At 45.7% G+C, this 23188-nt stretch overlaps 1 pseudogene; it reads right to left on the bottom strand.

Moving 5' to 3' along the window:
• Window positions 1-599: 599 nt before the first annotated feature.
• On the bottom strand, window positions 600-22784 carry LOC105734709 (putative uncharacterized protein encoded by LINC01554; annotated as a pseudogene).
• Window positions 22785-23188: the final 404 nt, after the last annotated feature.

Here is a 23188-nt window from a genome sequence, read left to right as displayed (position 1 = left end):
GTTCAGATGTTTTGTTTGTCTATGTGTTTGCTTTCTTGTTTACTCACCTGGGACATCTAATCTTTGGTCTGAATGGTATCCAGTGAATACACTCCTGTCCCTCCCCGCAGCCCTCACCCAAATCCAGTAAAGCAAGAGATCAGCAGGGCAGCCAGAGAGCCCACACCAGTGAGGCCAGGAAGGAAAACAGAGCTCAAGAGGGTCCACACGAATGTTTCCTTCCTTATCCAGTTCTCAAAGGCTTTTTTTTTTTGAGACAAAGTTTCGCTCTTGTTGCCTAGGCTGGAGTGCAATGGCCCAATCTTGCCTCACTGGAACCTCCGCCTCCCAGGTTCGAGCGATTCTCCTGCCTCATCCTCCTGAGGATTACAGGCATGTACCACCATGCCCAGCTAATTTTGTATTTTGGGTAGAGACGGGGTTTCTCCATGTTGGTCAGGCTGGTCTCGAACTCATGACCTGAGGTGATTCACCTGCCTTGGCCTCCCAAGGTGCTGGGATTATAGGTGTGAGTCACTTCGCCCAGCCTGGCTTTTTTTTTCTAAGTAAAACTCCCCCAAAAAAGAACAAAAACAAAGAAGGAAACACACACAAAAAAATTCAATGTGGCAAAGAAATTTCCATAGAAGAACTTTAATTGAACAGTAAGATTTAATATTTCACCAGGTGAAAAGGGGAATTGAAAATTAGTAGGAAAATTCCTAGGGGACCAGTTAGCCAGATCAAGGAATGGGGTGCGGGAAACTTCTTAGGGATGTATCTTCCCCTCAATATGGGTAGCGGAGCAGCGTCAGGAGCAGGGCGTTGGAGAGAGGCATAGAAGAGAATCACCTTCTCCCAGCCCAGGCCAGCTACCTGGTGTAACTTCAAGTTCAGGCCAGCTGACGCTCTGGCCGGCTTTTAGAGATGAAAAGGTTTCCCATGCCCCCACCTCCTCCCGAGTTAATTCTCTCCAGGTGCTTCTCTTGATGTGAACCCAGGGTGCTATTAGCAGGCTCCTTCTTGTTCTCTTGCTGAAATCCTTTCCAACCTGCGGAGCTCTGCTGTTTCTAATTTCTAACCCCATCTTGTTTCTTTGCCCCCGTATTGAATACTGCCATAATCTTCAGTTCAACTCTAGTTGTCTCCATTCTTTTCTGGATGCTAAAATCTTCCAGTCATCTTCTCTTCCACTCTCTGCCCACTCACGAGTCACCTGCATTTCTCACCCCAGTCGTCATCCTCGTCTCTGTGAACCATCCTCTCCAGGGCTTCCTGCCAGAAAGTATTTTGCAAGTTTCACTTGAATTTCTACACAGTATAATTCTGAACATGTAAATAATATATAAAGCCAACCTATTTTTGGAGCTAAGAGTGACAATAATCTCTTACACTACAGATCCATCCCAAATTGGTAATGCCCTAAAAATAATAATAATAATAAATGGTGCTTATGAAATACTCAAATCTCTTCAGTTAGTACAAAAACAACTGGTGACCTAAAAATTCAAGGAATGGCCCAGAGTGAAGGGAAATGTAATGTTGACTCTGGTTTACAGAAAGTGAGTCTGAGTCATGGCAGATCCTGAAATTTCACATGAACTCATTCTGCCTGTAAATGCCCCGGCATCAATAGTGAGCAAACGTGCATTCTGGCCAGTCAGGCAGAAGCACTTTGTTTTCCATTGTGCGGTGACGCCAGATCCCTGTGGCTTCTGACAAAGGCCCTCGTCAAGCCTGTGTGTCATCGTTTGCGTTTGCCACAGCTGCAGCGAGGTGTGCGCAGACCACTTCCCGACTGCGCATCCACCGGCCTCCCTGGGGCCAAGGCAGGCAGGCCGGGTTCGCGCGGGGTGCAGCGCCACCTGCTGGACTTCCTGTGGTGAAGCAGCAACCTGGAGTGGCGGCGGAGTCCAAGAAGTCCTGTCCTTGCGGTTTGCTTTCAGACCATGGTCAGGCCTGACTGCAAGAACAAAAGCACTCGCAGAAATATGCACTCTTTATGCAAACCAGTCCTTAAGGAGGCGTGTGATCCTTTCCTCACTACAGAATGTGGTGTGGCATGTATGAGTGCACCAGCATGAATGTGGGGGGAAGGGGGGTGCACCCATTTGTGGTGGGGGGTAGAATGTGGTGTATGCATGTGTGGGTGTCTGTACATGACCTCTCGAAGGTAGGAAAAGTGACATCATCGTCATCCTCCTTGTTGGATTGGTAAGGATCTGTACAGTTGACAGAAACTTCTATAACGTGTTCCATTTATTTCCTCGTGACGCTGTACAAGTAGATGAAATGTTCTCGACCAAATGAATTTTTGCCATGCTCTGGCTCTCTAGTAGAATTATCCATGACCTAACCACACTGGAGGCTGATAGCTAACTAATGATCTTTCCCTTTTTTTTCAAAAGACTTCGCCCATATGGGATCAAAGACTGTCATGATCCCCCAGCCAGGCAGGGCTGGCCCTGGGCTTGGAGGAGGCGATGAAGTAAGAGGCAGCCAGCTATGGGAAGAAGTCAACCACTGCCACGAGGCCAACTGTGGGTTTCTCAGGAAACAGACAAGTCACAAGTCTAGGTTTTTACCAGATCCTCTGGCCCTTTAGATACGTGCCCGAATGTCACACACGTGAAGCCACTTTCCCTGCCTAGGAGGTTACTGACTTAAACGCAGGGACATTTGTTGAAGCGGGAAGCCTGACAAAAGCAAAGGTGTCTGATGAAGGGCCCTGCTGGCTGGTGATGTGGAATGTTTGCTGACAGTTCTAGAAACACCAGGGAGCCAGCAGATTGAGCTCTCTGTATTTTCCTGGCTACCAAATAATAACAACTACAGTATCCTGAGGGCTTACTCATGCCAGGCAGAAGGCTAAGCACTTTACCTTTGTTTTTTGTTCATGCAATCCTCAAAACTGCTCTACAAGCCATGCAGTATGATCAGCCCTGCTTTCCCGATGAGGAAACTGAGGCCCAGAGGGGTAAGTCCCCTGCCTAAGGTTACACAGTTCAGGAGTAAAGGGAGGGCTCAGGTCTCTGTGGCCCAAAGGCCAGGCTCCTGATGCTGACTGTCCTGCTTCCCTGCCGTTGGTGCTCTGTGAGGCCCTGACCTACCCTCTATTTGCCTGCTAGGTTGAGGGCCACAGCAACTCACCAGCCACATGCCCACAGCACTCATTTTCATGAGAGCAGGGCTTGAGGAAAGAGTTTTCGTTCCTGTTGATTTGAGCCAGGACAACAGACTGGGAAATGGTTGGAACACACAGTTCTGGGTCGGAGGTCAGGGAGCAGACAGGACTCCAAAGCCTAAAATACACTAGGCTTCTCACAGCAGCTCGGGCTGTGCCGAGACCCACGGGCTGGGGCTGGCCAACCTGCTCCCACATGGGATAGACTGTGTCCAGAAGGGTGGCCTGGCCGGCTCCTCGCTAGAGCAGATGAGGAAAGCCCTGTCCTGGATTCTGCTCCCAGTTCTGCCACATTCTAACTGAAGGCCTGCAGGGCAGTCGTGAAGAGCCACACATGGCAACGTCCCCTCTCTGGAACCCGAGACACCAAGGCTCCTCACTGTAAAGTGGCAATAACGCCAGCCAGCATGCAGAATTGTGGTGGGGTAATTAACGGGCGCTAATGTATGAGAAGGAGCTGTTACACTCCAGGACACTAGATACCCAGTTTTATGGCTATCAGTTTCACAGCAAAAAAAAAAAGTACTTTTATTATTCTTATTAATTCTGGTGTGCACTTACATGAGAAACGGCAAAGGGATATTCTGCTTGCAGACTTTTGCCCTGTGGCAGAAACTTTCCAGACAGGGTGTCATTGTCATCGTGCGCAGCTTCTGTGACGCAGTTTGATCCTGATAGATAATAAGAGTGACATGTTTCATCAAAATCTTCCTACATGGCTCAAGTTCACTTCCACCGACACCAGTGCTATTAATATTTCCCCCATTAAGCCAACCCATCCTAAAAGCCAAAGAGAATACCACACTTACAGGTTTCAATTTAAAGTTTCTGATAGGTGACAGTAAGAAGAGAGTGATCGCCGAAGCCCAGTCCTTCCTGCAGGAGCAGGGAAGCTAAAACCTGGGCCAGCACTGCCTCCCCCTACAACCACCAAGGGTGCAGGGCAGCCACGTAGAAACTGGCACTCACTAGGCCAAGACAGCACAGGCCTCCAGCCTTCAGACAAAAGCCTTTTGTCTGTCTGGGAGGTGCTGAGGGACACCACACAATGCTGTTTCTTTCTAAATTATTTATTTCCCCTGAATGCTATCTAGATCCTGGAAAGCTATTTCCATGAACTGATTTTAAAATATCCTATATGATAAGTGAACACTTGTCATCGACATGAATGTCCAACTTTAGGGGCTTGGTTAAGTCTAAGTGGTGTATCCCATGATGTTTATGAGAGTTTATAAACACGGAGAGGAAGGATGCAATAGCATAAAGGAAGGCTTGTGTTAGGCTCACATATGAAAAATAAAGAAACAAGAAAAAAAAAGGCTGCAGGCAGGAGTGTACTGTGGTAGCGGCTGACAAGCTGACAAGATAAAAGATAAACGCTGAAACTATTCTGCAGGGTACTGAAGTGGTGAATACTGACCTGCATTCGTCAAAACCCACAGAACTGTGCAACACAGAGAATAAACTTAAAGTAAATGATAGATTTTATTTAATAATAATGTATGAATATTGGTTCACTAATTGTAGCAAACCTATGGCATGAATATAAGATGTCTGTTACAAGATGATAATAACAGAGCACACTAGGCTGAGGGAGGAAGGCAGAAGGAAAAAGCTGTCCTGGTGGCTCAGTTTTACTGTAAACTTTAAACTGTCCTAAAAAATGAAGTCTATTAATTTTCTTAAAACTAAAAATAGATAAATAAATAACCAGAAAGCAATATATCAAAATATAAATAGCACCATTTTTGGATAATGAGATTATGACAAGTTGCTTTTTCGTGTTTTACTTTTCTGATTTTCTGCATTCTAATTTTATTGATCAGGTAAAAGCAATGGAAAGTTTGAAAACCTTGTCTGGGTGACTATCCTCTGAGGCAGGAACTGTGCTGGCTCACAGTGCTCTATAGTCCAGTTCCCTAAACACAGCAGGACTTAGTAAGTTTTGCTAACAGAGCATAAGCACTTTTAAATACGTCTTCGGCCGGGCGCGGTGGCTCATGCCTGTAATCCCAGCACCTTGAGAGGCAGAGGTGGGCGGATCATGAGGTCAAGAGATGGAGACCATCCTGGCCAACATGGCAAAATCCCGTCTCTACTAAAAATACAAAAATTAGCTTGACATGGTGGCACACACCTGCAGTCCCAGCTACTCAGGGGGCTGAAGCAGGAGAATCACTTGAACCCAGGAGGCAGAGACTGCAGTAAGCTGAGCTCACGCCCCTGCACTCCAGCCTGGCAACAGAGCAAGACTCAAAAAAAAAAGTCTTCAACTGTCTGCCTTGCAGACTGCAAACTTGTCACCTCACAGCCTGAGAGGGCAGCAAATTAAAGTAACAATTGTGAGAGGAACAGATCAGAGCATCTAACGAGCGGTTGGTTGGGTCACTGTAAATTGAAAATCTCTCCTTAAGTGGATAGAGGGCTGCGTGAGCATCTTGAGAAGAATCTATTAAGTGGCATCAATGGGTAGAGTGGTGGGTGCTGATATAAGACCAAACCCAATATATCATGTCATTAAGAAAGAAGCATGGGCAAGGCTTTGGCATGTAGAAATTGCAGCAGTGGGATTGGTTTGAGAATTGGGAACAATTATACCAAAAGAATTCTTAGCTGAGTGTCTAATTCTTGGTGAATCAGTCAACAGATAGTAACTGATATTTGAGAGCATTAGAGGGGTTTGTTAGATCCTAGTTTTATGATTGTTTAGGAATAAAGCTCATAAGAACCAACTGTGTGCCAGACATAGTGTTAAGAGGAGGGGATACAAAACCAAGACATGGCCCTGCTTTCAAGGAGCTTGCAGTCATACAAGGCTATAAGACAAGCGAACAAATGAAGGCAGTTAACGAGATCAATGTCGAGAAGGATTGTAAATTGTAAAATAATTTTAATATGAAGAATTGTTTTATCTCTGAGCAATCTTGGCTCACTGCAACCTCTGCCTCCTGGGTTCAAGAGATTCTCCTGTTTCAGCCTCTCAAGTAGCTGGGATTACAGGTACCCACCACCACCACCCACTAATTTTTATATTTTTAGTAGAGATGGGGCTTCACCATGTTGTTCAGGCTGGTCTCAAACTCCTGACCTCAGGTGATCCACTCACCTCGGCCTCCCAAAATGCTGGGATTACAAGTGTGAGCCATCACACCTGGCCACTTTTGTATTTTTAATACTATGATTTTCTATAAAATTTTATTTGGAAGAATAGTTCTCTTTCTAAACAGCAAGTTTGAAAATAACCATTTATACACATAAAAACATAACCTAGGAAATGGATTGTTTGGTGAAGCAAAGAGAATTAACCAAGAGAAATGGTCACATAAATGTCACAGTGAGCCCTTAAAAAAGATGCTCTTTGTTCTAGAGTAGGTATCTCCAGAGGTTCCTCCTGGTTAAGGTTGGTTTTGATAGATGATTAAAACAGGACATTGTGGGGAGAGGTTGTGACAAAGACTGCTTGTCAATATACATCTAGGTCTAGTTACCTAGAAGGTGTAGAAATGGAACCCTGACCCTTCCTTTTGAAGTTTAATGTTATTAGAACGTCTCAATGGGTAGTAGCAGGGCCCTGCATGGCCAGCAGACTGGCAGTCACACCAGGGGAAAGGCCCATGAGGGATGATGAAATCCAGACCAATGACAGGCTCAACCCTCAAGGACATGTCCTTCTCAAGGTGGGCTTGTCCCAGCATGCTTCAGGCTACAAGAATCTCCTGTCCCACGCATTTTAAACTATGGGGATCCCTTTGGGGCAATGGCTCTGCATGTGTGTGTTCGTGTATGTGTACATGCACACAGTGTGCCTGTGCAAACATAGAGATGCTAACGGTAACACCAGCACCTTCACCTGTGGTGGTGAGAATGACCCCGGCTGAGGTTGGTGAGAAGGGTCATCTTTTCCTGCCCCTCAACCATGAGCAAAGACTGCTGGCCAATCACAGGCCGAGGCTCAGGACTACGAGCACCTCTAATTTTCAACCACCACAGCAGGGAGCAGGGACTGCCATCAACCCACAGCACACCTTGCAAGGCAGCGAAAGCCCCAGAGCAGCACAGATGGGGCTTCCTGAGCCAGGTGGCCGTTGGGTTCCTTAGACTCAGCACAAGGGCTGAGGAGATTCCGGCAGAGGCAAGAAGGACATTGTCTTGACAGTAATATGAGAGCTCAAGCTATTATATTTGAATATGTTTTAAAGCATGGCTTTACTTTATACTCCAAGCTGGAGAGATAGCAAACGTGTTCTATACATTGTTCTAGGACTGGAAGAAGCCTTGGGAGACACAGACAATGAATGCTGTACACTTAGAGCAGTGGTTCTTAAGCAGGGGGTGATTTTGATAATGCCTGGAGACATTTTCAACGGTCACGATGGAGGCAGGGGTCTTACTGACATACAGTGGGCAGATGTCAGCCGCTAAGCCCTTCCACACACAGCTCAGCTCCTCACAATAAAGAATTATCTGGCTCAAAAATTAATCTGAGGTTGAGAACCCTGACTTAATGCAAGAGAGATCACTTCCAGCTGGTTAAAGAATAAACCAAGGGAAAAGATGAGAAATGTATAAGACACCATGTCAGGGAGATACGTTCCCTGGATTTGAAAGGTGTAGGAATCCACAGACTTTCATTGGAGGGGCCAGTGGTGAGGTTCTGCCATGGATCACATGCTATCAGGTGTGTATATAATATCTCAAGTTTATTTTAAGTCCTTGGTCTACTCTAATATTTTTGCTTTGGGTGGTATGTATTGTTGTCTTGTGCAATTTGGGTCTTTCTTTTAATGAAATTTTCCTCCTCAGGTATTGACTTCTGTGCTGTGCGCTCCTGTTGAAAGGGGGCATTGGCTGCTCTGGCACTCTGCATCAGGAAAGGAGTACAAGGAAGGTAGAGGGCTCCAACCATTAGAACCATCATTCCTATTCCCATTTGCTAACATTCCCATTTGCAACTCCAGTTAGGATGTACCTTTAGCTTTAGGAAGAAGAGCAATAGGGGTAAGTGGTTTGTTGTCAGTTTCTAGAATCCTTGCTTCCTTCTTGCTTCCATAGCTTCTTCAACATTGCTTTGCAGGAAGGAGATGCAGCCACGCCAGTTGGACAATTAGCAGGAAGTGGAAATAAATGATTAACTTCACCTAGAGGGCCAATTAGAAGAGGAATAACTCACATGTGAAACAGAGCTGGGTCTCAGCTTGTCTTGGCCTGGACTGTTGGCTCTCTCTAAGTGGTCCCACTGTTACCTTTTTCATGCAGCCCCTGATAATCCTACCCTTGAACCTTCTTCATGCAGCCCCTGATAATCCTACCCTTGACCTCCAGAAGCTGATGCTCCAACCATGAGGCAGGGGCATCTAGAGTTCCTGACCTCAGTGACTGCATTCATTTCTGTGTTTAAAGTTTCTGAGGAACCTGAAGGCTGCCTCAAAACTGCCTGAGATCTTTCTTCATTGCTCAGTTGAAACACAAGCCACGACTGCCTAGGCAAGTAGGAAGGGAAGGTAGATATCAGGTGTGGGCTGGACCTCACCGAGGAAAGCCTGGTTTACCTGCTGCCACTGTAACAATGACTGGCCAGAGAGGCAGGGACAGGACCCAAGAGCTTCATGTTGTTCAGAACAGCAGGTCTGGGAAACAATAAGACCTTGCTCAGTGATCACCTACAGAGAAGTGTCCTCAAGATCTCCTTCGTCAGAGAAACAAAGCCATTTCCTTGACAACAAAAGCCCATACTTGTGTACTGTGCTAAAAATTTACAGCGCAAGGCCAAGGCTGAGTGCATGTGTGCACATGTGTGCTCATATGCTGAGCTTTCGAAACAGACCTTGCTGATGCCCGTCTGCCAACAAACTACCTCTTAACCCTGTTTCCTTAAAAAGCTCAGAGTTATAATTTTCAAAATTCTTAAGTTCAGCCAGGCGCCGTGGCTCACAACTGTAATCCCAGCACTTTGGAAGACCGAGGCAGGTGAATCACCTGAGGTCAGGAGTTCAAAACCAGTCTGGCTAACATGTTGAAACCCCGTCTATACAAAAATACAAAAATTAGCCAGGTGTGGTGGCAGGTGCCTGTAATCCCAGCTACTTGGGAGGCCAAGGCAGGAGAATCACTTGAACCCAGGAGGTGGAGGTTGTAGTGAGCCAATATTAAGCCATTGCACTCCACTCCCACCTGGGCGACAGAGCAAGACTCTGTCTCAAAAAAAAAAAAAAAAAAAAAAGTTCTTAAGTTGAAGTTGAAGAGAATCAGAATAGTTTTTATTCAAGCTAAAAAAAAATAGTTTTTGTTTTATTCAAAATTAAAAATTCTCAACTTGTTAACTTCAAAGTCTCCAACTCTGAACTTAGACCTGAATATGCCAGCCTTTTTCCCACTGGAGAAGCTCAAAATCTTCCCAGACATTTCCCTAGATGCCAGATGAAGTATTCCTGAACACACATCATTACTTAAAACTTGGGTTAGAAACATTCTATTATTGAGATTTATATATTATCATTTATGTATGCTTTTATAGAGAGATAATTAAAACATTTCAGTGACACATTGTTCTTCTAATACACACAAGATACTGATGAGTTAATAGATTATAAGTAATAGATAATAATATCACATATTATTATCTTATGAGTTAATAGATCATGAGTTAATAGATCATAAGTAATAAGTAAGCTTACCATGAATTAATAGATCATAAATAATAGATAATAATATCACATATTATGCTTACCATGTGCTCAGCACTGTTCTAAGTGAGTTTTACATATACTAATTTACTTGGGCCTATCAACAAATAAAACAAAGATGAGAGCTAATAAACAAAAAAAAGGATGGGTGGATGGATGAATGGATGGATGGGTGGTAGGTGGTGGGTAATAATAGACTAGATCAATAGATAAAAATTTAAAGTTGAGGCTGGGCATGATGGCTCACGCCTGTAATGCCAGCACTTTGGGAGGCCGAGGCAGGTGAATCACTTGAGGTCAGGAGTTCAAGACCAGCCTGGTCAACACGGTGAAACTGTCTCTACTAAAAATGCAAAAATTAGCTGGGCGTGGTGGCACACATCTGTAATCTCAGCTACTTGGGAGGCTGAGGCAAGAGAATCGCTTGAACCCGGGAGACAGAGGTTGTAGTGAGCCAAGATGGAGCTACTGCACTCCAGCCTGGCAACAGAGCAAGACTGTCTCAAAATAAAGTAAAAGCTGAGTCTATTGACTTGCTAGCCACAGGAATACAGGCTAGGGAGAAATGTACTGAGTTAAGTAGTAGCTCACTGAGATGGAAAACTCAGAGTTGTTAAAGGCTTGCCAGGGTAGGTTCATGTGGTTATTGCTTATTAAGGGTTGAAATCCAGTACTTTGAAAAGAACAGAATGAATCTGAAGGTCTAAATAGAGTTGGTTAAAAGAAACACCATCGCTCAGTGTTTGGGAAAAAGTCTTCAGTTAGGACCTAGTATCCCACAGTCATGCCAAGTTCATGGTTATTTATTTAGCTTCTCCTGGTTTGGAGTCAGCCTGGAGAAACACAATAGTCAGTTATGATCTGTCCTTGAGAAATGCTCCTGTAAGCAGAACATGTTCTTTTCCATTCCTCACAACAACTTTTTAAGGGGGTGCAATTATTATCATCCTCATTTCCCAGAGCTGGAGACTAAGGCACTGAGGTATTATTTGCCCAAGGTCAAGCTAGAATTAAATCCTTTGAAGTCAGAGCCCACACTCTTAACCCCTCTTCTCAGCCAGCAAGCACGGCACAGATTTGGAACCAATTGTTGATGAGTATGTTGCCTATTTAAAATAATTTGTTATTAAAATTATACTTATAAAGTTGTTTATAATTTCAACTAAATTAAATGAACAAATACTAATTCAAAGAGTACTCTGTATGGTAAGTACTATGACTACACACTAGATTTAACTTGAGATCTGACTTTAACTTTTGCAAACTGCTTTGTAAATGTTGGATATTTCATGAAAAAAATAGGAATATTTGCCTCTTTTTTTTACATCTGTTGTCATAGGAACCAAGTCTATCTCTACAATCACACACATTATACTAATACCTTTCTGAAGGAGTGAGTCTTTTAAAAGTCCCCCTGTTAAAGACTTTCTCATTCTCACTACCCACCCCCACTCACCCTAGTCTTACCTTCTACATCACTTTAAAACTTTTCTAATCAGAAATTAGAGGTATATTTTCTAATAGAAAATGAATTGCACTTGTTTGCCCATCTATCCCTCTCCTTGTATCTGCAAACCATTCAAAGGCCATCACCTTGAGCTCTTTCAAGGGTAAACCATCTCCCAGAGTTTGAAAGGCACAGTGATGTACTGCAAAATCTGTGACCAGCGTCTTCTTACTTTTGGAGAGATTTAGTTTGGGGAAATAGAAGATATCTGATAAATTTGATAATTAAGAAAGTTGGCTGAGCTGTGTAATGCAGTTTTTTTGTTCCAAACAAGTAGGACCTAATGTAATGTAATATGATTTTCATGTCACCAGTATAAATTAACACAAAGGTCATTTTAAAAGAGAAGTCATGGTCAGGTGCAGTGGCTCACGCCTGTAATCCCAGCACTTTGGGAGGTCAAGGCAGGGGGATCATCTTAGGCCAGGAGTTCAAGACCAGCCATGAACTAACCTGGCTAACATGGTGAAACCCTGTTTCTACTAAAAATACAAAAAATGAGTCAGGCATAGTGGTATGTGCCTGTAATCTCAGCTACTAGGGAGGCTGAGGCAGGAGAATCACTTGAACCCAGGAGGTGGAAGTTGCAGTGGGCCGAGATCTCACCACTGCACTCCAGCCTGGGCAACAAGAGCAAAACCCCGTCTCAAAAAAAAAAAAAAAAAAAGGAGAAGTCCCCAAATTGTCTTGGTCGGTGGTGGTTGTATTGGCATAAAAGTACTGCCTCTGAAGATGACTCCTTTAGAGGTGATTTTTTAAAATATTTTAGTAAGTTTGTAGGAAAGCTCAGTATGACCACAGCATAAGCTATATCTCATATGTACATCAAATTCAAACTTATAGACAACTGCATGGCTTCCCTTGTTGACAGCTCTAAAGGTTTAAAGGTAATATAGGTGGCAGAATAATATTTTACTAGAAGAGTTCCATGGCTAAGAAAATGTTCAGTACAGGACTAGTGAATCCTTGAGACTTTTCACAATACAAGGATTCTAAGATTCAATATTCTAAAAGATCTATGGCAAACTGAATTATTTTCAGAAGTGAGTTTCCACTGAACTAGACACATTTTTTCTCTTAATTCCTCCTGTAAATGGTAGCAATCATTTATAGGCTAGTATCAAGCATCTTATCACTGAGAACTCTATAATAATTAGTCTTCCTTATGGTGACACTAATATCTTTGGGATAATTAGCAAAAGACTAAAAATTATGTCCAGTATGGTTTTTGCTTTAAAGCATATTTTAAATGGGATTGTTTTTGGAGAAAGGGTATCCCTGAAAGCGATTTAACTTACTATTAATATTTACCCATTGACATTTCATTGGAAAGATCACTCATTCATCACACGCACTGTTCTTCACTGCCACTAGGTGGTGCTCCAGCCATAATGTCGCTTCCTGAGCCTCCAGAACCTGTTCACTGCATACTGTCCTAGGGCAGGTCCCACTGAACGTGGCTGGTCTTGCAAAAACCACAGCCAGTGTGAGGTATGTTTCTAAGCTCCCTAAAGTTTACACAGAACCCCAGAGTGAGGCTGATAGAGAAAAGCCCACTATACAGGAAAGCAGAACTCAACCCACAGTGGAAAGAAAATAACTAAGGCAGGTGGGGTAGTAGAGACAGACCCGGGATTTTCCCCCAGTGGTGTCTTCAGTAGTAACCTAACCACCTACTGCAGGGGCTGGCCCAGTAATGCTGAAAGATGAGGCTATGCAGACACCTCCAAATACCACAGCTTGGCCAACATGAGCACCAGGAAAAAAAGATCTGGGAGAAGGACCAAGTATGGGGACCTTAGGTCTGTGTCTGCCCAGCTGTGCCTGGTACCCATGTTTCATATCTACCCAGATAGTGTTTGCTCTGGGCTATCAGCTCAGCATTTGCCAGCAGAGGCGACTTGCCCCAGGAGGGCAGACCTTCCCCTGGGCTGTGAACAAAATTTCTCTCCCTATTTCCTGGAGTTCTTTCAGTTACATTCTGTAACTTACTAGTCAGTTCTGAGTCACTTCCCAAAAGAAACGTGTAGAGGTACAAGCCTCAAAGAAAGACAATCTCCATATGTGGTTCAGTTTACAAACATGGACAGTACATGTGCATAGTCACAAATGCTAAGTGGCACAGAAAAAGAAGCAATCTGCATGAGCCAGAGTATTAAAAGGCTTCACAGAAGATGTGGCACTTAAAAACAGGACTGCAATGTTTGGAGCTGGAAAACATCTTGGAGAACATCTGGTCTGAGGCTCTGAAATAGTTCATCTGAGTCTTTTTTTGTTTTGTTTTTTGTTTTGTTTTGTTTTTTAGATGAAGTCTAAAAAGTCTGTCACCCAGGCTGGAGTGCAGTGGTGCAATCTCGGCTCACTGCAACCTCCACCTCCTGGGTTCAAGAGCTTCTCCTGACTCAGCTTGCTGAGTAGCTGGGACTACAGGTGCCCACCACCACGCCTGGCTAATTTTTGTATTTTTAGTACAGAGACTGGGTTTCACCAAGCTGGCCAGGCTGGTCTCAAACTCCTGACCTCTGGTCATCCACCCGCCTTGGCCTCCCAAAGTGCTGGGATTACAGCCATGAGCCACTGCACCCAGCCGTTCATCTGAGTCTTAACGGCTCATAAAGTTACCTCAAGAGCCATCCTTGAAGCCAACCAAGAAGGCTTCAGGGTCTCACCCACATTTCAACAGCTCCAGTTTTATCTGTTTGCTTTATGAGGGTCCTGTTTAAGCTCTGTTTGAACAAAGAATCCTACTCCTTCATTGGAACCACTGATCCAGTCGAAGCTGCTCATTTTACAGATAAGATCACCGAAGCACTTTGGGAACTTTCCCAAGCTCACACATGCCTTGAACTGAAAAGGTAGGGAGTGTTTTGGATATGCTGGAGAAGGGTCATATGGTCTGGCTTTGTGTCCCCACCCAAATCTCATCTGGAATTGTAATAGGTGACTGGATCCTGAAGGTGGTTTCCCCATGCTGTTCTTGTGATAGTGAGTGAGTTCTTATGAGATCTTATGATTTAAAAGTATAACACTTCCCAGCTGGGCATTGTGGCTCATGCCTGTAATCCCAGCACTTTGGGAGGCTGAGGTGGGTGAATCACTTGAGGTCAGCAGTTTGAGACCAGCCTGGACAACATGGTGAAACTCCATCTCTACCAAAAATACAAAAATTAGCCAGGTGTGGTGGCAGGCTCCAGTAATCCCAGCTACTTGGGGAGGCTGAGGCAGGAGGATTTCTTGAACCTGGGAGGCAGAGGTTGCAGTGAACTGAGATCACGCCACTGCACTCTAGCCCAGGCAATAGAGTGAGACTCCATCTTAAAAACAAGCAAGCAAACAAAAAATGTATAGCACTTCCCCTTCACTTGCTACCTCTGTCTCCTGCTGCCATGTAAGACACACCTTGCTTCCTCTCTGCCTTCCACCATGATTGTAAGTTTCCTGCAGCCTCTCCAGCCATGCTGAACTGTGAGTCAATTAAATCTCTTTTTTTTTTTTTAAATAAATTACCCAGTCTCAGGTATTCTTTATAGCAGTGTGAAAGTGGACTAATACAAAGGGAAAACAGGGTGTCTGCAGGGAACAGGAAAGAACCGCATCTCCATCTGACCCACGGGTTAGAAAAGCATGTTTGTCAAACTACATGAACCTGAAGACAGTTTATATTTGCTGCCCAGGTTCTATTCAGAGATATTATATCCTCTTGCCGGAGACACAGACATGCAAACCATATTTAATACTTACTAAACCCCAAACTCATACTCATAGACCTTGAAAGATAATAGAATACCCATTTCCATCGTCCAGATGAATCTTCTCCATCTTTTGACGAAGTTGTTTACTACCGTTTCTCAGAATGGCTCCCAAGCAGTTAAGAAAAAGACAGTACTCCATCCTGGAGATGATAATCCCGGCTCAGCAGTGGATACACTGGCGGATGTTTAGGAAGCTTTATAAAAATCAATCTTATTATAAAATGTTGATGCTTCCTCACCAACTCCCATTTCCTCCTTATTTTATAAAATGTGGAATTTATTTCAGACTAGAGCTTGAGTCAAGCACCTGAGTTGGGAAGACCAAAAGTCAGTTCAGAGGCTAACTCTTGAAAAGCGCTGTGAAATCTATCATTCAGGTCACAAGGAGGACTCAGTTGCTCTTCCTCTCTGCTGGTGAAGTGAAAACAGAAGGTATCCTCTCAGTGTCCTGATGTATTTAGGTGAAAGATGCCCACCTCAAACCCACTTAAGCACAAAGAGAATTTACAAGCCCAGGCAATGGGAAAATTCAGGGCTGGCTCATGCTCAGCTGGTGAAGGAGGAGCTCAAATTGTGTCAGGAGGAATCCATCTCTCCCTCTCTTGTCTGAGCTTTATCCTGTTGTCTTCATCCTCACTCATGCTTTCTTGGAGAGAAGGCAAAACCCCAACAATTGCAGAAATACAAACTCAAAGTTCTCTAGCAAGAGAGCACCTCTGGCCCAGGGGCTCCAGGTATTGAGTTGCATCTCAATGACTCAAATTGCCTCTCGAGCCCCTCCTTCGATGTATTGCTTTGATCGCATGCCTAACCCTGACACTGGGATTTGAGAATTTACCAGAGGTTACCTCCTGGTAGAACTGAGTCTTCAAAGATGGAACCTAGGCCAAGGACTATGAGTAGGGAGGGGTGGCTCCCCAGGAGGAAAAGATAGGTTGTGTTTCAGGAAGAAGGGACACTGAGCAGGTCAAATCACAGCTGTGTACTCCCTTCACCTACCCAGCTCTGCGCCTCTCTGTGCTAGTGGACAAGGCACACCTGATACCTTTGGAGGGCTTTAGAGTAGCTAAATAATAGACACTATTAGCCAAGCTAGCCTGCTCATTCATTTGTGTTCATTGAACAAATGTTTATTTGTAGTAAGCCACAAACTTAAACTGAACTCTTGCCAGAAGCCTATTGGGTAAATCAACTTGCCGGAACCACTGTGTCAGGAATTGCCACAGGCTTCTTGCTGGCCACGCCCCTGGGGACACACTTGGAGTCTTGGCTGACTGCTGTCAGCTACCTTTTTTTTTTTTTTTTTTTTTTTTTTGGCCTCTGGTTCCTAGGTGTTTTCTCTTCTGGCTAGGCATGGTCAGGCCTCCAAGTCCAAGCCTGGCCATTATAGCCTTGGTGACCCGCACATACTCCTCTGGATGGTCCCCAGGAGCCAGAAAGTCTGAACCACAAGTAACCAGGTGGGCACGGAAAGAAGTGAAACAACTTGTTCCTGCCTCAGCTAATCGCTCTGCCCCTGCAACCTGCAACCATTGTTCTCTCAGCCTTGTGAAGCTTCCCTGCTGGACATTGAGTTTCTCAGGACCCCACCCGTGTAACTATGTAATTTAATTTACCTCACCCTCCCCTCTGCTAGCAACTGATAACCCCCACCCTTATGATCATGCCTGTTTGCAGTAGGTGACCCCTACCCCTGTGACCATGCCTCCGTGATGCCCTTCCCCTCCCTAAAATAGGTTACCACCTTTAACTGACCACTTGCCCCAACCTATAAAACCAACTTCTATCCCCTTGCCCTCTACTGACTCTCTTTTCTGACTCAGGCTGCCCACCACACGGGTGAATAAACAGCCATGTTGCTCATACAAAGCCTGTTTGGGGGGGGGGTGTCTACGCAAGTGGTGCACTTAACAGGCATAGGACACATCTTTCCTTCAGCTACTTCTGACACTCAAAAACAAGAAACAAGATTTTTTCTTTATCAGGACTGGAGATTTACTGAGGACTGGGAAATGTTCAAAGATTCAGAGGTCTTACTGCTTCCTTAGGGCCATTCTGCCTGAGCATTCAGTTCTCAACCTTCACGGCAGATCCGTCTCCTCTTCTGCGGCTGCAGTGGAACTCAGGCCCTCTCGCTCCTGTGCTCTGGCAGTGCCAGCTACCCCTTACTAAGCACCTACTCTAGGCCAGGTCCTGTGGAAAACGTGTTATTAGTGTATCATCTCAAATGCTCCTCCTCTCTCCTCTGCGGTGAGTCCCATGACCCTCACCAAAGAGGAAACTGGGGGCCGGAGAGATGAAGTCACTGGCCTGCATTCTGTGGCCAGTGGGTGGCAGCCGAGGAGCCAGGACTGGGTCTGGCTGGGACTGAAGCCACGCCCTTGACCACCACACTGTAGTGCCCTCTGTGGGCCTCTACTTCAGGAAGCCCTTTTCCAGCACGTGAGCCTGAAGTCACAGAATGGCAAGAACAAACCAGGGCGCCTGGAACACTGCTCAGGAGCCTCCAAAGACTCGGGAAGGCTGTTGGCACTCCCCCTGACCACAAGGCTGAGTGATTTCAATCTCTATGTCTGACAATGTACCACCCATCAACAGCATGCACAGAAGATTTATTACAGGGGTTTTCTCCATGTATCACCCCTGCTGGTATCAAAGTAGTGTTTCTCAATCATATTTTACTCATGTGTCCTTCTGATAGTGCAAAATTCTTACCACCACTGTCCCAAATGCTGGGATGGTCCCAGGATTTCTTTCCTCCCATTGTGATATTTGCATTTCTCCATCTTACTTGCCAGTGGATTTTGGCAATGGCAAAATTTCTCCATACTACCAATTCCTGTAGTTTGAATTACAAAAGAAATCCCCTCCTTTATTTTCCATCTATAAGATGTTTATGTAATATTAAATGTAATATCAGAACACACCCGACATATTTAAAATGTTAACACCTCAGATGGCTTTGGCCCCAACCAATAAGAACAGCTGCTGGTCCTTACCACATGCTGGTGAGTTGCAGCCTAGAATTAGCCCTGTGTGTATGTCCAGGAGTCCTGTAATACTTCCTGGGGGCACCTCTCCCACCACGACAACTGGGAAGCCTGAGCTAGGACCTAGTGTTTCTGCTAATGTTGCCATAGAATTTAACTAGGTGAGGAAGAAACAAAAACGGAGATTGCATCATTCTCTTTCTCCTTTCTTGTATGTAAACCTTCCTCCCAACCAACTGCTTCATCATGGTGGGGCTGGCCTTGCTCTCAGTACAAGGGATGGAATAATCCAAGAGGCATAACAACAGCCAGGTGTGTCACTGTGTGTCTGAATAATGCCCCGTGTGCATTAAGTTGCTATCAAAGGGCATCACCTTTGCTCACCTCAAACTCCAGCTATGAGGACACCCAGCTGATGTCTATATGGCAGCCACCCACCTGTTCCTCCTGAGGGACGTTTTATTTGTTTTTCGGATCATGAGGAAATGAGGCATTCGGTTTCATAATTCCCGAACGCTGACCCAGTTCTGGAAGCAGCCAACACCCAGCTGGAGCATTACTGCTCTTGCCTGTGTCAGAAAAGGAACACGATGGCACGGCAGGGATCTTAAAGTGCCGCCAACACCTCCGTGAATCAGTGCTCACGGGTCAGAGCCTTCAGCGGGATGTTGAAAGGCAGGAGCGCTGCTCAGCCCAGCAAAACAGCAGGGCCTAACGCAGACGGGGCCAGAGTTGGGGGAAGGAAAAAACAGATTAAGTGCATGTCTAACACCATCTGCTGATTCCCAAAACTTAGAGGAAGGTCTTTGCAAGGATTGCCATTCTCTACTGGAAGATTCAGAGGAGGAAAAAAAAAAAAACTGTGCAACAAATGCTACATTTTTGTTCACAACAGATAAGGTATATTCAATTCAATCAAATTTTATGGGGAGCCTCTGGGTCAGACTGTGGGGCATGTAAAAGTGCATTCTCTTCATCCCTGCACTAATGCACGTAAGGGGAGCTTAGTCTAGAAATTTCTGGGATTCAGAGGATGGAAAAAACTGAAATATCAACCCTTCAGATATTTTCAGTATCACCTCAAAGCTCCAATGCCTTGGCCAGGGAAACCCCAAAGTTCCCCAATATTAACAATTCCTCAGGATTTCAATTCTCTGGGTCCTCTGACCTCAAGCTCCTGAGTTCTCAGGTACCTCTGGGTTCTCCAAAAGAACACATTCACACAGAAAGGAAAGTCGTGCAGGAAACTCCAGTAACAGGAGACTGGTTGAATGTATGAGGGTACATTCACCAAATGGAATTGTGAGTAGCATTCTAAAGGTGAGTTAGGGGTACATCTGCTCAAGGTCAATTTCGAAGTGAGCAGGGCTGGGGCAGAACAGCAGCAGAAATGATACCGTTTAAGAAAAAACACAGGAAGGGCGTCCCCAGAAGGAGACACGAGAAACTGGTAACAGCTGCTGATTTTGGTGAGAGGAACTGAAGCTAGGGGTACACATTTTTAAAGGAGTTTTTGTAACAATAAATCACAGTTGCTTTTAAAAATTGCCAAGAAGGAATTGGGGTAAGAGAAGCCATCACATGCAAGCATTGGAGAACCAGTTTCAACTTGACTGAAGGTGTCCTAGAGGAGGAAAGGAGCTTAAGATCCATATCCCATAGAAAACGCCAGCAATTGCTGGTCCCAGCGTTCCTTTTAGAACACCTGCTACCAGAGTCTCCTCTCCTGGCTTTCCTGCATCACCCCTTTGGTTCTGTTGGGCTTTTTCATGCCACACACCAGACTTTAATTCTGAATTCTACCCTCTTCTTCAAAGCACTGGATGGAAACGCCCTCCCTCAATGATCTGCTTAAACCAACAAATCTATATAGGTCGTGTGAATCACTCCACTATCCTAGAGCATAAGAATTGCCACATTTCAGCCTGGCGCAGTGGCTCACGCCTGTAATCCCAACACTTTGGGAGGCTGAGGCCAGTGGATCATGAGGTCAAGAGATTGAGAACATCCTGGCCAACATGGTGAAACCCCATCTCTACCAAAAATACAAAAATTAGCTGGGTGTGGTGGCGCACACCTGTAGTCGTAGCTACTTGGGAGGCTGAGGCAGGAGAATCACTTGAACCTGGGAGGTGGAGGTTGCTGTGAGCTGAGATCACACCATTGCACTCCAGCCTGGTGACAGTGTGAGACTCCGTCTCAAAAAAAAAAGAAAAGAAAACCAGAAGAATTGCCACATTTCTTAATTTCTCTGAAGAAAATTAAATCTGACCAAGTCCCCAGTCGTGTTGCCCCTCCCTTGGGAAGAACAAAGAAGTCAGAGTCCTAGAGTTTCTACCATTAAGGAACATTGGGCAGGGGACTTTGGTACAGCATGGTAGCCAGTGAGCTGCTCGTTGTCCAGGCCCCCAGGACGATGCCCTCATCTGCAGGCTCCTCTGGTGACCCCCACCATCTCCAGGTCAGGCAGGTCCTTGACCCTTTCACTTGGCTTCCAGTTCCTGAGACTCCGGGTCTCATCCCCAGGTATCCATGGCCTCAGTTTACTCAGTTCACCTGAGATATATATCTCAGCTAGGGTGCTGGATGGTGAGTGGCATGCAAGTCCCCACTGCTCAAGACTGGCCACCCTCTGTCTGCCATCAGAACCAGGCCACTCCCTTCTTCTTCTCAAAGCCTGGTTGCTATCCCCTACCTCTCTGACCTAAGGGGGACGAGGATGTTGCCTGCACAGCAAAGCAGCTCCATGCAGGATTAACCCACCACTCTGCAAACCCTCCTCCCAGCAAATCTTTGTGTTTCACATGGCAGAAGATACCTTCCATAAATAAATGGGGAAACATTCAAAGGGAGGCAAGGGCTGTTCAGGCAAGGGCTGGGTCCCTGAGACTCAGTTTCCTGGATTGAATGTCACAGGGGAGTAAATTTTTTTTTTTGAGACAGAGTCTCGTTCTGTCACCCAGGCTGGAGTGCAGTGGCACAGACTTGGTTCACTGCAACCTCCACCTGACGGGTTCAAGCAATTCTCCTGCCTCAGCCTCTCAAGTAGCTGGGACTATAGGCACACACCACCATGCCCGGCTAATTTTTTGTATTTTTAAAAGAGATGAGGTTTCACCATGCTGGCCAGGCTGGTCTCGAACTCCTGACCTCGTGATCCACCCGCCTTGGCCTCCCAAAGTGCTGGGATTACAGGCGTGGGCCACCGTGCCCAGCCAGAGGAGTAAATTTCATAGTGAAACAGCACCTCACGGGGTAGGTAAGCTTCCCAACACTTGACAGAGAAGCCTGTGTGCAAAGTGAATTTTCTGCTTCCCAGCAAAAATGGAAGAGACAACTTTGAGTGGGTTTTCCTCTGAGAAAGAAAGATCTCAGGTAGGAGCATAATTCCAAGAGGACCTCCGGGGTTCCAATTTAGTTGTTCCAGGTTGAGGCCCAGACAGGTATCTTTAAAGCCTCCCAAAAGATGCTCTTGTGCAGACAGATTGAGAGCTGGTTTCGTAAAGGCCTAAGGTGGTGTGTTTCCTCTGTACCATGGGTTGGGTTCCCAACCCCAGTCTTCATTTCCCAATTGCCCAGCCTCACATCAACACCTGCTGTGTATTTTCCAAGCTCCTATGCTCCCCACAGTCTCCAGGCCAACACAGTTGCATGCCCAAATCCCCTGCTTGTGTTTTGGGCCCCTTCACCTCCTGGGTCCCCTTTGTGGTATCCCAGATGCTGAGGTGGAGGGCCCAGGGACCCTCGCTTAGGCATTACAGGGAGCATGGCTGGCACCAGCCTAACCAGCGGAGACCCTTTTGCCTTGGTAGCCAGATGGGATGCAGAGGGGCAGGGCAGCCACAGAGTAGCACAGCAGGCTTTGGGGATGCTGCAGAGTGGTGGCCCAGGGTTTCCACAGCTCTGCCATATATCCCCATCTCCTCAGCTGGCAAGACCTGGACCCCCTCTTCCATGCTGCCTTCCCTTTGTTGCGGAGATGGATCCCTCTCATCTCTCTTTTGTTCCTTGACCAGCTTTACTTGCTGTGAGGTCAAAGACTTTCTTCCTGCTACTGAGACATGAGACTGCTTACTCCTGGAGCAGTGAAGGCCTGGGCAGGACAGGGGTTCAGTGGGGCTGGTTTGGATTAGCCTGTGTCACTCCAGGTTGCCCTGTTGTTTCTTTTGTAACTGACAGGCCCGGTCCCACGGTTGGCTCCAAACCTCCCTAGTCAGCACTCTCTGCACCAATATTTCCAACCCTCAATGTCAAAAGCTACCTTTCCCATATATTTTTAGGGGATTCAGAAGGCTGACTTGTTTCCCCCCTTCCTCAGCTTACCCTGTGTCTGAGGGTTTTCAGGAATCCAGATAGAACCAGGCAAGCAGGGCTTTTCCGTTGAGCAGAAGGACCTTGGAGTCCGCGTCGTGAAGACTTTCCATCAGGGGCTGTGGTTTCCCGCTTTGAGACCAGCTGCTCTGGCAGCATCTTAGTGTGAGCCAAGAGTCAGATGTTCCTTCCCTGTGGGATGATGGTGTCATTGTCAGAAAGCCCCCTCCGTTTATGATCATCTGCTGCTTCTGTCACATGCAGACTGGCCTTCACCAGTGCCAACGCCCATTTCTGCATATCAGCTATGGCACAGGGCCTGGGGACCATCTCATGTTCCAGCAGTTAGGTATCACCAGCCACACAGAGACAGCCTGTTTTCTTCCCCGCTCCCCACTGCCATGTCCCTGCTGAAGGGCAAAGACCTTTGAGATGGACATTCAAGCTCAGTCTCTTCACTGTTCTCTAGTATTCCTCAAATCTGCAGAAGTAAGATACTTGGGTCTGCCACGACTACCAAACTTTCTGTCCCCTGTTTCCCAGTGTGGTCTTGACTAGTAGACCTGGACTGTGTCACTTCATGTGTGTATTACCACTTTTCTGGTTCTCCAGTTTCTCATGAAGGCCTCAAAGAGTTGATTACAGTTTTCATTTCTGGTGCTGTTTCTCTTTATGTTCTTACGTAAGTCATATATGAATATATCCTGATTATATAAGCTTCAAATAATACAGAAGTCTACAGAGCAAAGCTGAAAACTGCACCATCCCGCTCCGGTTCACTC

This window comes from Aotus nancymaae, unplaced genomic scaffold (genome assembly GCF_030222135.1).
Source record: "Aotus nancymaae isolate 86718 unplaced genomic scaffold, 86718_ANA_hifiasm-v0.15.2.pri h1tg000014l, whole genome shotgun sequence".
Lineage (NCBI taxonomy): Eukaryota > Metazoa > Chordata > Mammalia > Primates > Aotidae > Aotus > Aotus nancymaae.
Note: the sequence above shows the minus strand (reverse complement) of the source record. Positions and strands in the feature narration are given on the sequence as shown.